Source organism: Jaculus jaculus, chromosome 3 (assembly GCF_020740685.1).
Source record: "Jaculus jaculus isolate mJacJac1 chromosome 3, mJacJac1.mat.Y.cur, whole genome shotgun sequence".
Classification (NCBI taxonomy): domain Eukaryota; kingdom Metazoa; phylum Chordata; class Mammalia; order Rodentia; family Dipodidae; genus Jaculus; species Jaculus jaculus.
The window spans coordinates 122769492-122783378 of NC_059104.1; the positions used below are offsets into that span (position 1 = coordinate 122769492).

A 13887-nucleotide genomic window follows, 5' to 3' on the forward strand; every position below is an offset into this window, starting at 1 on the left:
CAATACATTCAAGTCTTATATAGATAAGACACAGTAAACTGTATTTTCTTTGCTTTTTATTGTGGATGCATTACTATGTAGATAAACATAGAATCTTCACCTTTAATATAAACTATTGTGTTTTGTTGTACTTAACCCCTTAAATCATAAATTCACTCACCTATTGATGAGCTTCTCATTAATTTTCAGGTTTTTAACTATTATAAATAATTATGTAATCAATTCTCTATGCCTACTTCTGAAGAGCCTCCTTTCTTATTGATTAGATTCCATTCTATCTCCTTGAACTAAACAGTTGTCCCTTATTTTTTCTTTGTCATTTCCCCCCACTTCATTTTGTAACCCTCCTACCTTTTGTGGAAAACCAATATGAGATAATAGCTCCTTTTAAATAAATAAAAATAAAAACTTCCTTGATACCATTTCTACCTATAGCCTATTTTCTTTGTTCCTTAAAGTTGCTTAGCTGGGCGTGGTGGCACACACCTTTAATCCAGCACTTGAGGATCACCGTGAGTTTGAGGTCAGCCTGGGCTAGAGCAAGACCCTACCTTGAAAAACAAAACAAAACAAACAAACAAAACCAGAGTTGCTTGTTCTGCCAGCTTTACCTTCTCTCCTTTGGCTTCTCCCAACCTCAGTACAATTGGGCTTTCATGTACTTTCCTCAATAAGGCTCTTGGTTTGGTCACCAGAGACTTCCATGTTGTTGAGCCCTCAGCTCTGGCCTGTGAGCAGTATTGAACACTCTGACCATTCCTGTACTTCTTGATTTCTTCCTTTGTCTTCCAGATCACCACCCTCAGACATTCTTCTCCGTGTCTGGCTACTTCTTTTCAGCCCCCTTTATTTGTTTTCCTGGCTTCCAGGATTTGGAGTACCCCAGGTTTGGTCCATGGGCCTCCTCTCTTCCCTGTGTACAGTCATTCCTTAGGTGATACCCTCTGGTGTCAGGACCAAACACTGTCAATATACCTCAATGTATATCTGCAGCCTAGCCCTCTCCCTAACCTGTGCACTCATAACCCAACTGCTTCCCTGGCATTGCTACCAAGATGTCTGGCATCCAACCTGCACAGGTTGAAAGCTTTTGATTTCTTATAACCTGACCTTGTCTAGGCCTCTTCTATGGGCTTCTCTATCTTAATACATTAACACTTCTCAGCCAAAACTGAGTTATTCTTGACTCCTGTCTTTCTCTTACATCTGCCTCCTCACAAGTCCTGATGGCTCTCTCTTCAAAGCACATCTAGAATTCAACTACTTTCCACCACCTCCACTAGCCTTTCTCCCTTCATGTCCCACTGGGATGGCTGCCACCACTTCCTGCGTGGTCATTCAGCTCTCCCTTGGCTCATTCCCAGCTGTCACTTCACCCAGAGCCAGAGAGTTGTTACAAAATTAGAATTGTAGCCCTTGCTGCCTGGTGCAGAGCCCTCTGATGCTGATTCTGCCAGTCCCATGGACAGCACATCCCACTGGCCCTGGCCCTATGGCTGACAAGCCCTGCATGAACCTAGGGCACCATTCCCCACTCTACCTCATCTATTGCCCTATTTCACCTCCTGTCACTTTGTCCCTTGTTCACACTGTTCTGGTCCCACAGGCCTCCTCACTGGCTCACAGACAGGTGAGCATGCTTTTGTCCTCGTTCCGGTTCTCCCTCAGCTTGGCATCATCTTTCCAGCGGCATCGTTATGGCCTGCTTGCCTTTGTCATTCAAGCCTCTGCTCATATGTCTTCTTTTTTCCACATGTATGTGTCATGTGTGTTTATAAATGTGTGGGTGCATGTGTGTGTGGGAGGGGAGAGTGCATGTAGACCACATTCAAAAGTGCCATCCTCTTTTTGAGATAGGGTCTCTTATTGACCTGGAACTCACCAGCAATCCTCCTGTCTTGGCCTTCTAAGTACTGGGATTACTGGCCTCATATTTTATGTGGAAACTGGGCAGCAAATTCAAGTCCTCATGGTTATGAAGCAACCACTTCCTTGACTGAGCCATCTCCCTAGCCCCTCAGATATGTCCTAGTCACCCTGCAGGAGCAGTGCCTCCTGTCTTCCACTTCCCCATCCTGCTCCAGTTTTCTTACCATTATTTACCCTGTCCCCCAACACATTTATACATACACAGTTTATCATGTCTTCTCAGTACATAATGGATGGTTCTTGAAGTCAAAGAGTTTTGCCTATTTTGTGATCAGCCATATCCCTAATTCCTAATTTAATTACTTGTACATATAAAGGCTCAATAAATGTCATTTGACCGAATGAATGTTCAAGGCCTTGCATAAATATCTTCTTATGGTAGATTTCAATAAGTAGGATTGCTGACTCCAAGAGTTTGAATTTTAAAGGTATGTTGACATATTCAGCCAATTTATATTCCAATCAACAGTGAACATAAAAATTCTATTGGCCCTACACCTCATCAAACAGAATGTGCTAATATTTTTTAACATTTATTTACCTAGTACATAAAATACTTTTATTTACATTTTGAAATTATTTGCATTTCCTGTATACATTCATTAGCAACTACTATGTGCACTTAAAAATGCTTATTTGTTTATTTATTTGAGAGGGGGAGAGAGAGAGAGAGAGAGAATGGCACCGCAGTGCTTCCTAGCCACTGCAAATGAACTCCAGATACCTTGTGCATCTGGCTTTACATGGTCACTGGGGAATCAAACCTGGGTCCTTTGGCTTTGCAGATAAGCACCATAACCACTAAGCAATCTCTCCAGTGCATTGTGTGTGTGTGTGTGTGTGTGTGTGTGTGTGTGTGTATGTGTGTGTGTGTGAATTACTAGGCTGCATTGTTTACTCATTTTCCTGTTGTAATTCATTTCCCACGTTGGTTTGTTCTTTGTGTATTACCACCAATTTTTCTAGTTCATTATTTGTCTTCCTTCCAACCTTGTTTTAAATGTTTTGGCAAAAAAGCAGTAAAAAATTTTATGCAATAAAATTTATTCATTCCTCCTTGAGGTTTTTTTTTTTCAAGGTAGGGTCTTGCTCTAGCCCAGGCTGACCTAGAATTCACTATGGAGTCTCAGGGTGGCCTCAAACTCCCTTGAGGTTTTTATTTCTCTAATAAGAATATAGTTACATGAATGAGTATCTGAATATTGAGCTTTCCCAGGGTTTCTTGGTAATGTTTATTGAGCATATTCTTTTTTTTTTTTTGTAGATAAATGTCCTGCTAAAATCTTATATCATGACTCTAGGTAGAAGGTGGTGGTATAATATTTTCTGGGCCATCAAACATATTGTTCCATGAATCTGAGGAGCTGGAATGCTATACCAGCTGAGATTACCATGAAGCCAATTCTCTGGGAGAGTTCATGGAAGGGTGAGCTGAAGTTGTTAAACATGTGCATGCATAAAGTGTATGCACATAGTTCTGCTCCAAGGTGAGAAGTGTAAATGAAGAAGGGGAAAGGTTTTACAGAGACAAGTTCTCTGCTTACAGAACCATATGCCCACAGTCACAGTATTGCCCTTCCCCTGGGCAGTGCTGGCTGGTACAATAATACCCATTGCTGTGTGTGCTTAAATAAGGCAAATACCTTTTCATCTACTCACCTGCATGCACATCAAACATGAGTGATGTTCTGGGAGCAGAAACAACGTTTTCTGCATGTAGGGTCACCCATTGCGGCACCGATGGTTTAGGTGTATTGTTTGTGGTCTACCAGTCTGAGTAACTCCTGGGAGCTGGTAGAAATGCAAAATTTCAGGCCTTGACCCAGAATGTGCATTTTCACAAAATGCTCACATGCTTATCTGCTTACGTTCAAGAAACTGTGCTTATGCCGATTGACAACCCCATTCTTCTTTTCAATTTTGATGGAATAGTATTGCTCTTGATTGTAAAAGCAGTTGGAAAGCACTGATTACTGCAATCAGAGCTAGACAGTGTCCCACAATGCTCTTTCTGGCATTGTTTTTTTTTTTTTTTTAAACTAGTTATGTAGTTATGTCTCCCAGAACACTGTGAACACTATTTATTTAGCAGTGACTTGGTTTCTTTTGTACCCATCTCTAATTGTTCATGTATAATATACTGCTTTCTCTTTGCTAATGAGATTGCAAGACCTTGAAGTACAAGGGAAATTCCATCTCATAGTCCTTCCCTGTAACTTTTTAAATATTACAGTGTTTCACACACTTTGCATAAGAGGTCAACATACTCTGAGGCCCAGGCTGGCCTCAGATAGTGATCTTCCTACCTCTGCTTCCTGACTGCTAGGGTTAAAAGTGTGTGTCATCACACCTGGCTTCATTTTTCTGAAAAAAATATTTTATATATTTCAGAGAGAGACAGAGTGAATATGGGTATACCAGGGCCTCCTGTCACTACAAACAAACTCCAGATGCATGTGCCGCTTAATGCATCTGGCTTTACATGGGTACTGGAGAATCCAACCCTCATAGTACGGCTTTGCAAGCAAGTGCCTTTAACCAGTGAGCCATCTCTTCAGCCCTGATTTTTTTTTTTAATGTGGGTTCTGGCAATCAAACAAGGCAAGCACTTTACTGATTGAACTATTTTCTCATCTCTCTTTCTTTTGATGGTTATGACTCAGTCAGTATCTGTTAGACTGGTAATATGATGAATAAAAGTTTTTGTAGTAAGGAGATCTTTGGACAGCCTTTCATGGGTGTAAGAAACTTTACTCAAGATATTTATTTCTTCAAGTGGAGTTGTGAAGGGGAAAATGAGGGGGAGGGAATTATCATGGTTTATTGTCTGTAATTATGGAAGTTGTCAATAATAATAATAAAAAAAGATATTTATTTCTTCAGATCCAGATCCCTGGGTTCGGCTGGAAGATACCCATTACACTGTCTGAGATGGAAGTCCAGGTATCTGCATTTTTAAATCAGGGCTTATAAAAACTATGGTTTGTACTTTTTCTATCTTCACGGAGCTGAATAATGGAAGAGATAATGATTATTAAGAACTTGTAGTGGGCCTGGTAATTACTTACGGTGCAGACAGAAGACTGTGACATTGGCTTTACTAGGAAGCTTACTAGAAAAAGTTAATCTCAAGCCCCAACTCACATCCACAGAAACAGAATTAGCATTTTAACAAGATCCCAGGCCATTTGTATGCATAGAAAGTTTCAGAAGCACTGCTTCTCATGCACAGTCTCCGGGGGACTTCATTTTACTTTTCTAGCTACAGGGACAGTTTTCAGATGTGTGGATGCTGAGGTCTAGGGAAGGTAAGGCATTTGTCTGAGGTCAAGTAGCTAGCAAGAATTCAAACATCATCAAACTCTAGAATCTATGCTTTAAAAAAATATTGTATTTATTTACTCATTTGACAGAGAAAGAGGGGGAGAGAGAGAAAGAGAGAAAGAATGGGCATGCCAGGGCCTCTAGCCACTGCAAACAAACTCCAGACACATGTGCCCCCTTGTGCATCTGGCTAATGTGGGTCCTGGGGAATCTAACCTGAGTCCTTTGGCTTTGCAGGCAAGTGCCTTAACTGCTAAGCCATCCCTCCAGCCCTAGAACCTATGCTTTTAATCACTGAACTAGTAATTCTCACAGTTTATTATGTAGAAGATTTACTTAGGTAGCTTATTAAACATATTGATTCCTGAGCTACTTTCTGAAATTCTGATCTAACCCACCTGGGGCATAGTCTGGTAATCACCCTTTTAATGCATCCACTGGGGACTCTGAGGTACTACATAATCTACAAAGCACTGTACTGAACTAAATGTAACTTAACATGCTTTTTTAAAAAATATATATTTTATTGACAATTTCTATACTTATAGACAACAAACCATGTTATTTCCCCCCCGCCACTTTCCCCTTCATAACTGCTCTCCATCATATAACCTCCCTCTCTCCATTAGTCTCTCTTTTAATTTTATAGCATTATCTTTTACTCCTATTATGAGAGTCTTGTGTAGGTATTGCTAGGCACTGCAAGGTCTTGGCTATCGAGGCCAATTTCTGTCTGGATAGTTGTATGTAAGGAGTGGTACCCTTCCTTTGGCTCTTACATTCTTTCTGCCACCCCTTCTGCAATGAACCCTGAGCTTTGGAGGGTGTGAGATGTTTCAGTGCTGGACACTCCTCTGCCCCTTCTTCTCAGCACTATGTTGCCCTTTGGGTCATCCCAGTGGTCATTGCCATCTGAAAAAGAGAAGCATCTCCAACCAGAAGTGAGAGAAGCATTAATATATGAATATGAACATTAAGTGTAGTGCTTTCAGGGCAATTCTGTGAGAGTAATGTATGCATTTATCCAGACAAGAGCAGGCTTTACACCCCTAAGGCTCATGACCTCCCCTGCCATAGGCTTTTGATTAGGTTTTCAGTACCAGGCATGTGTTCCCTCCCATAGAGTGGGTCTTCAGTCCAGTTAAAGAGCAGTTGGTTTCCCCCAGAGCAGACATGCCACTATTTCACTTGACTGAACATACTTTTTGAGAGAGAACTACCTTGTATCTCCAGAACACTTTGACATAAGTCTGGTGGTGATAAAGATTTTACAGGAAGTATTGGACCACAGCCCCTAGAAAACTCTGCATCCAGTCCTGTTGCAGTTACCTTAGAGTTGCTAGACAAACACCACCTGACCAGAAGCAGCTTATGGGAAGGAAGGGTTTATTTCAGGCTTACAGGATTCAGGGGGAACACCCTGAATGGTGGAAGAAACTGGCTGACGTTCATAGATCCAAGCAGAGAGACATTACCAAACAGCCATCAGACTCGATTAGCCAGAGCTCCAACTGCTCTGAGCATACTTTAGGGCTGGACTTAAGATCATCCTCCAGTAGTCTGCTGGAGACTCAAGTTGCAAGCTCAATCCTAAAAAAAAAAAAAAAAAAAAAAATGCCTGATTCTATGAGGCCATACATTCAAACCACCATAAATCCTGAACTTTGGGAGAAGGTGTGGAGGCTCACTACAGCTGAACTGATGCACCAAAGCATGGGCTTTGCTGAACAGTAGACAGACACTGAGCTCAGGAAGGGAAGATCCGACATCTGTTCAAGAACAAATCTCTAAGCCTTTTCTTTTTCATATTCTACAAAATTAAATGCAGGCAGGGGAGTTGCATACCTTTTAAATTTTTTATTATAATATGTATAATTTAAACCACTGGATGGCTGTCACTTCTGCTTGTAAATTGTGCCCCTCCTTGAAAACAATACTTATCAGTCTACATGGCAGAAAAAGCTTGTTCACTGTGGAGCCCCTCAGGGCCTGGCAGAGTTAAAGGATGATGAATACTAACTAGCCATGCTGATGCAAATCTTATCCCAACAGAATATGTTTTGAAGCATATTTTGTTTGACATGGTACTTTTGTGTGCATGCACCCCCACCCCAACACAAACATTCATGTTTTCCTCAACTAATGATTACTGACTTAGAACTAACTGAAAGAGAACTAAGGGGAAGATATGGAATCACTAGTGGCAAATTGTTTGTAAGACTCACCATTCCCATTCTATGTCTATTCCCTCATTATTTTGTTCAAAAATGTCCATTAAACAGTTATCGTGCTCCAGGCCATTTGGTGGACACTTAGGTGGTGTTGAAGTCAGTCAGGTTCAAATTGCTGGTAGAAATCTCCCAACCAAGAGCAGCTTGTGGGAAAGAGTTTTATTTTGGCTTATAGGCTTGAGGGGAAGCTCCACGATGGCAGAGGAAAACAATGGCATGAGCAGAGGGTAGACATCATAAGGTGGACAATAGCAACAGGAGAGTGTGCCAAACATTGGCATGGGGAAAATGGCTATAACACTCCTAAACTCACTCCCAACAATACACTGCCTCCAGGACACATTAATTCCCAAATTTCCATCAGCTGGGAACCTGGCATTCAGAACACCTAACTTTATGGGGGACACCTGAATCAAACCACCACAGGTGGTAACTAAGATTTTTATCTATTCAAGGTACACTGTGAGTTTTATCAACTCCTTGGATGGGTGCAGTTGGTAGGGGGGAGGTAAGGGGGGAGTAAAAGGAAAAACATATCACATAATTTTAACACATCAGCTTAATGAAGGAGATGCTTCTCCAAAGTGTATCTCCCTGAAACGTATCTATTATCCACATGGAGAAAATCTAGGACTGGGAAAATGTAATAACAAGTGTGTGACTTCTGTTGTTAGAATGCCTACTTAGACACACCTTTCCTTAATGGTTGGATCATGTTTTCTCTGCAGAGCCTTTTTTAATTTTCTGTTTTCTGAATGGTTGATATTTCTTTTTTTAATACATTTTTATTGACAATTTCCATAATTATAGATAATATCCCATGGTAATTCCCTCCCTTCCCCCACTTTCCCCTTTGAAACTCCACTCTCCATCATGCCTCTTCCCCCTCTCAATCAGTCTCTCTTTTGTTTTGAGGTCATCATCTTTTCCTCCTACTATAATGGTCTTGTGTAGGTAGTGTCAGGCACTGTGAGGTCGTGGATATCCAGGCCACTTTGTGTCTGGAAGAGTGCATTGTAAAAAGTCCTACCCTTCTTTTGGCTCTTACATTCTTTTTGCCACCCCTTCTGCAATGAACCCTGAGCCTTGGAAGGTGTGATAGAGATATTTCAGTGCTGAACACTCCTCTGTAACTTTTACGCAGCACCGTTATGCCTTCTGAGTTATCTCAAGGTCACTCTCATCTGCAAAGAGAAGCGTCTTCAACCAAAAGTGAGAGTAGCATTAGTATATGGTATAAAAATTAAGAGCAGTGCTTAACAGGCAATTTGGTGAGCATAATATGTATATTTAGGCAGATACCAGCAGACATTACACCCCTAGAGCTCATGACTTTCCCCATCATAGGTTTCCAGTATGAGGCATGTGTTCCCTCCCATGGAGGGGGCCTCCAGTCCAATTATAGAGTGTTTTTTTCCCCCACAACAGCCATGCCACTATTGCACCTGTTGGCTCATTTGGCCTAGCTAGCAGTGTTTACTGTTGTTTATCTCTACTGGTGAATTTACTTTCTCCCATGGAGCTGCATTCAGCATAGCTTTTTCCAGCTTTCTGTCAGTTGGTCTACATGGAGGAGGTTTTCAGCTCAGTTCCAGCAGGATTTCTCAGTGATCTTGCAGTCAAAGCATGTGGAGACTTCAGCAACAGGGTCTTACCATCTATTTCTTGTGGGAAACCAAGAGCCTCATCAATGGCCTGTAATGTTTTGGGGGCATCAGGGACCTCCCTGACCAACAACTCACTGGAAGGTATCCCATCCCTGACACTGAAAATTTTCTAGTAACAATCAATGGCTTCTGGGTATACCATTGTCCAAAAAAGTAGGCTTCCATATGACTTATTCATAGCTACTTAGATTTTGATTAACCCTTCCCACAACTTTCCATTACTCAGTCTCTTCCCCTGACCTCACTTAGTCCTTTCCATCACCACAAATCTATTCTTCTATTTACATATATGCAATACCACCCCCCTAAGTTCCTTCCTCTCTTCCCTCCCTTATATCCCTTTTCTAGCTTACTGGCCTCTGCTACTGAAGTTTTTTTTTTTTTTTTTTTTTTTTGTTTTGTTTTGTTTTGTTTTGTTTTTAGGTAGGGTCTCACTCTAGCTCAGGCTGACCTGGAATTCACTATGTAATCTCAGGGGTTGCCTCGAACTCACAGCGATCCTTCTACCTCTGCCTCCTGAGTGCTGGGATTAAAGGCATGCACCACCATGCCCAGCTGCTACTAAGTTTTATTCCAAGTCACATATAGGTTCAAAACTCTTCAGTCTTGTTTTATTCTTTCTCCCCAACATTTTTTTCCAGGACTGTCTCCCTGCACTCTACTAACACACTTTTGGGGTTCCTTAGATAGACCCACTGGAGAAGTGTACCAACTGCCAACCTGACAACCCCACTCAACTTGAAGATACCAGATGGATCTGCCATCACAATCCCCTAATGGCAGTTAAGGTTGCTTCTTCAGAGGGGGGACTGAAGCACTGTAGGGTGACTGGGCCCCAAAAACTAAAAAGCAGGAATATCCTTAAGCCTGTCCTTGCAGTCTCCACTTTGCTAGAGATGAGAGAAAAATGACCCTCACCTTATCTCTTACCCAAAAGACTTCCATAGATCTGTTTTTTTATAAACAATCTGAGCTCATCCCTGGGAAGGAGTTCCCCTTTCCTAGAATTAAAGGTTAATTTTTTTTTTTTTTTTTTTTTTTTTTTTTTTTTTTTTTAGGAAAGTCTCACTCTAGCTCAGGCTGATGTGGAATTCACCATGTAGTCTCAGGGTGGCCTAGAACTCATGTCAATCCTCCTACCTCTGCCTCCTGAGTGCTGGGATTAAAGGTGTTTACCACCACACCCAGCTTCAAAGTTTAAATTTGATCCTGGCTTTGGGGTTGGTTAAGATCAGTCCCAAAACCTGTCATCATGGCTAGCCCAGCCCCTATTCAGAATCTATAAATGACTCCAATTTGGGTCACATTATGAGCTTTACCCCCTTCTGCCTTCCACATAGTGGGAGCTCTCTGTACTTCTTTCTCCTTCCTTCTCTTAAGCTAATAAGGTTTCTCTATACCTTAAAAAAAGAGTGCATGCAAAATGTCTAGAAGTTTTGCTACTTCATAGGTACTGTTAAATTTTATTTTATTTTTATTTATTTATTTGAGAGAGACAGAGTCAGACAGAAGGAGAGAGAAAATGGGCAGGCCAGGGCCTCAAGCCACTGTTAACGAACTCCAGACACATGTGCCATCTTGTGCATCTGGCTTATGTGGGTTCTGGGGAATTGAACCTAGGTCTTTTGGCTTTGCAGGCAAGTGCCTTAACTGCTAAGCCATCTTTCCAGCCTTCATAGGTACTTTTTAATCTACAGTTTGTGGTTTGATACAGGTGTCCCCACAAACTTAGGTGTTCTGGATGCTAGGTTCTCCACCTGATGGCAATTGGAAATTGAAGCCTCCTGGAGGCAGTGTATTGTTGGGGGCAGGCTTACGGGTGTTATAACCAGTTCCCCCATGCCAGTGTTTGACATACTCTCCTGTTGCTATTGTCCATCTTAGGTTGGCCAGGGGGTGATATTCACCCTCTGCTCATGTCATCGTCTTTCCCAGCTATCATGGAGCTTCCCCCTCAAGACTGTAAAACAAAATAAACCTCTTTTTTTTCCACACAAGCTGATCTTGATTGGATAATTTCTACCTGCAATATGAACCTGACTGCAACACAGTTGTAATCTCCTGGTTAATGTCTGTTAACACTGCTGAACTATAAATTCCACATGGGCAAGAGTTCTTGCTCACATATTCATTCTCAGTAATTAGCATGGTATGTTTCTCAGCTTTCCACTGAGGTGACAACAAACCTGAGAAATCAGCTTGAAGGAGGAAATTTTTCCTTGGATTTATGGGTTCACAGGTTCCACGACACGGTCACAAGGGTCCATTGTTTCTGTGCTGAGGCAAAATATTATGATAGGAAGCAAGTGGTAGAGCAATACTTCTCACCTCATGTTTTCTGGGAAGTGAGAGTGAGGGGGGAAGACATAAGAAATTACCTTCTAAGACCCTATTATTGAAGAATCCACATACTTGGGCTGCAAGGCCACTGAAAAATCCTGCTGGAACTGAGCTGGTAACCTCCTCCATGTAGACCAGCTGACAGAAAGCTGAAAGAAGCCATTCTACATGTAGTTCAATGGGAGAAAGAGATACCACCAGTGAAGATACTCAACAGTGGACACTGCAAGCCTTATAATTGGCCAGTCAGGACAAATGAACCAACAGGTGCAATAGTGGCATGTCTGTCATGGTAGAAACCAACTTCCCTCCAATTGGACTGGAGGCCCACTCCATGGGGGGGAATACATCCCTGATACTGAAAACTTAAAACAGGGGTAGTCATGAGCCCTAGGAGTGTAACATCTGCTGATGTCTGGGTAAGTGTATATACTATGCTTATCAACTGCCCAGTAAGCACTTCTCTTAATATTTATATCCTTATATTAATGCTACTCTCTCACTTTGGGTAGAGAATCTTCTCTTTTCAGATGGCAGTGACCTTGGGATGACTCAGAAGGTATCACAGTGCTGGAAAGAAGTGACTGGAGTACTGAGTAACATCTCTATCACACCTTCCAAGGCTCAGGGTCTAATGTGGAAGAGGTGGCGGAAAGAATGTAAGAGCCAAAGGAAGGGTAGGACTCCTTACAACGTGTTCCCTCCAGACACAAAATGGCCTGGATATCCATGACCTCACAGTGCCTGACACTACCTACACAAGACCATCATAGAGGAGGAAAAGATCATGACACCAAAATAAAAGAGAGACTGATTGAGATGGGGAGGGGATATGATGGAGAAGGGAATTTCAAAGGGGAAAGTGGCGGGGGGAGAGAGGGTATTACCATGGGATATTTTTTATAATCAAGGAAAATGTTAATAAAAATTGAGAAATAAAAAGAAATTCCCTTCAAGGGCATGCCCATAATGGCCTGCTTCCTCCAACTAGTCCCACCTTCTAATGGTTGCAACATTTCCTTACCGTGCCATGGGCTAGTGACCAAGTGCTGATGAGCACATTGCTTTGCAGTGCAATTCAGATCCAAGCCATAACAACATAGTATAAAACATAGTCTCTTTTTTTTTTTTTAAATATGGAACGCTTCACGAATTTGCATGTCATCCTTGCGCAGGGGCCATGCTAATCTTCTCTGTATCGTTCCAATTTTAGTATATGTGCTGCCGAAGCGAGCACAAAACATAGTCTCTTGATAGGTGTTTCTTGAGGAGAATTAAGTAAAGGATGGCAAGCTGGACTGCAGAAAGTCAACATATGGTGATTGGAGCATTCCTTACCCCTTATCACCTCAAGTGCAATCTTTCTGACCTGCACTTAGGGGTAACACCATCTGCCTATATTAAAACATGTTGCAAGAAACAGAATTCCAGAATCTGTGCAAATTCTATTAAGATGATGTAGCTGAGGGTATTGCTCACTGTGTGAAAAAAGTTAAATTTTCTGATACTGTTCAAGATAATTTTCTATATGAATTCAGAGTGGAACATGGTTGCTTGAATAGTTATAGTTCACATCATCTCATGACACTGAGCCATGCAAAAATGAAGTTTTCATTCTCACACTGACATTTTTTTTTTCAAGGCAGGCTCTCACTCTTGCCCAGGCTGACCTGGAATTCACTATGTAATATCAGGGTGGTCTTGAACTCATGGTGATCCTCCTCCCTTTGCCTTCCCAGTGCTGGGATTAAAGGTGTGAGCCACCATGCCCTGCTTCCACACTGACATTTTTAAAGGATGTCTGAAAAGTCTAGAAATAAGATAAAACTGTTTTTAAACAATGTGTTGTTTTCTCTAGATGATCTGCTAACATGGATTCTTGTCCAAGATAATACACCTCGGAATACCAGAGCAAACATCTTTAAAAACACGTATACTAAATACTGTTTATCTATTTTTAGACATTATTGCCAATGTTGTATATTTATTCTACATTTTCCTGTATAATAGTTGTACCCACTATTTAACTTGAAAAGATGTCTGAAGATCAAGTCTATTTCAAAATGTAGCTATGCACTGTAGTGGTTTGAATGGGAAACGGTCCCCACAGGCTCACTTGTTTGAACAGTTGTTCCCCATGTTTGGGAAGATTGTGGGACCTTTAGGAAGTAGAACTTAGCTGGAGGAAGTGAATTATTAGGCATGATCTTGAGGTTTTTATGGCTTGGTTCTACTTTCCCTTCACTTTCTGCTTCCTGACTGTAGATTTAATGTAACCAGCTGGTCTCCTGATCTCACCGCCATGCCTTCTTTACTATGATGGATGGTAGCCTCTAGAAATGCAGGCCAACATCAGCCCTTCTTCCCTTGAGCTGCTTCTTGTAAGCTATTTGGTC

At 41.6% G+C, this 13887-nt stretch overlaps 1 non-coding gene across 1 annotated transcript; it reads right to left on the minus strand.

Moving 5' to 3' along the window:
• Positions 1-12621: 12621 nt before the first annotated feature.
• On the minus strand, positions 12622-12728 carry LOC123459622. The gene has a single exon (XR_006636381.1). It is a non-coding gene; the product is annotated as a U6 spliceosomal RNA (small nuclear RNA).
• Positions 12729-13887: the final 1159 nt, after the last annotated feature.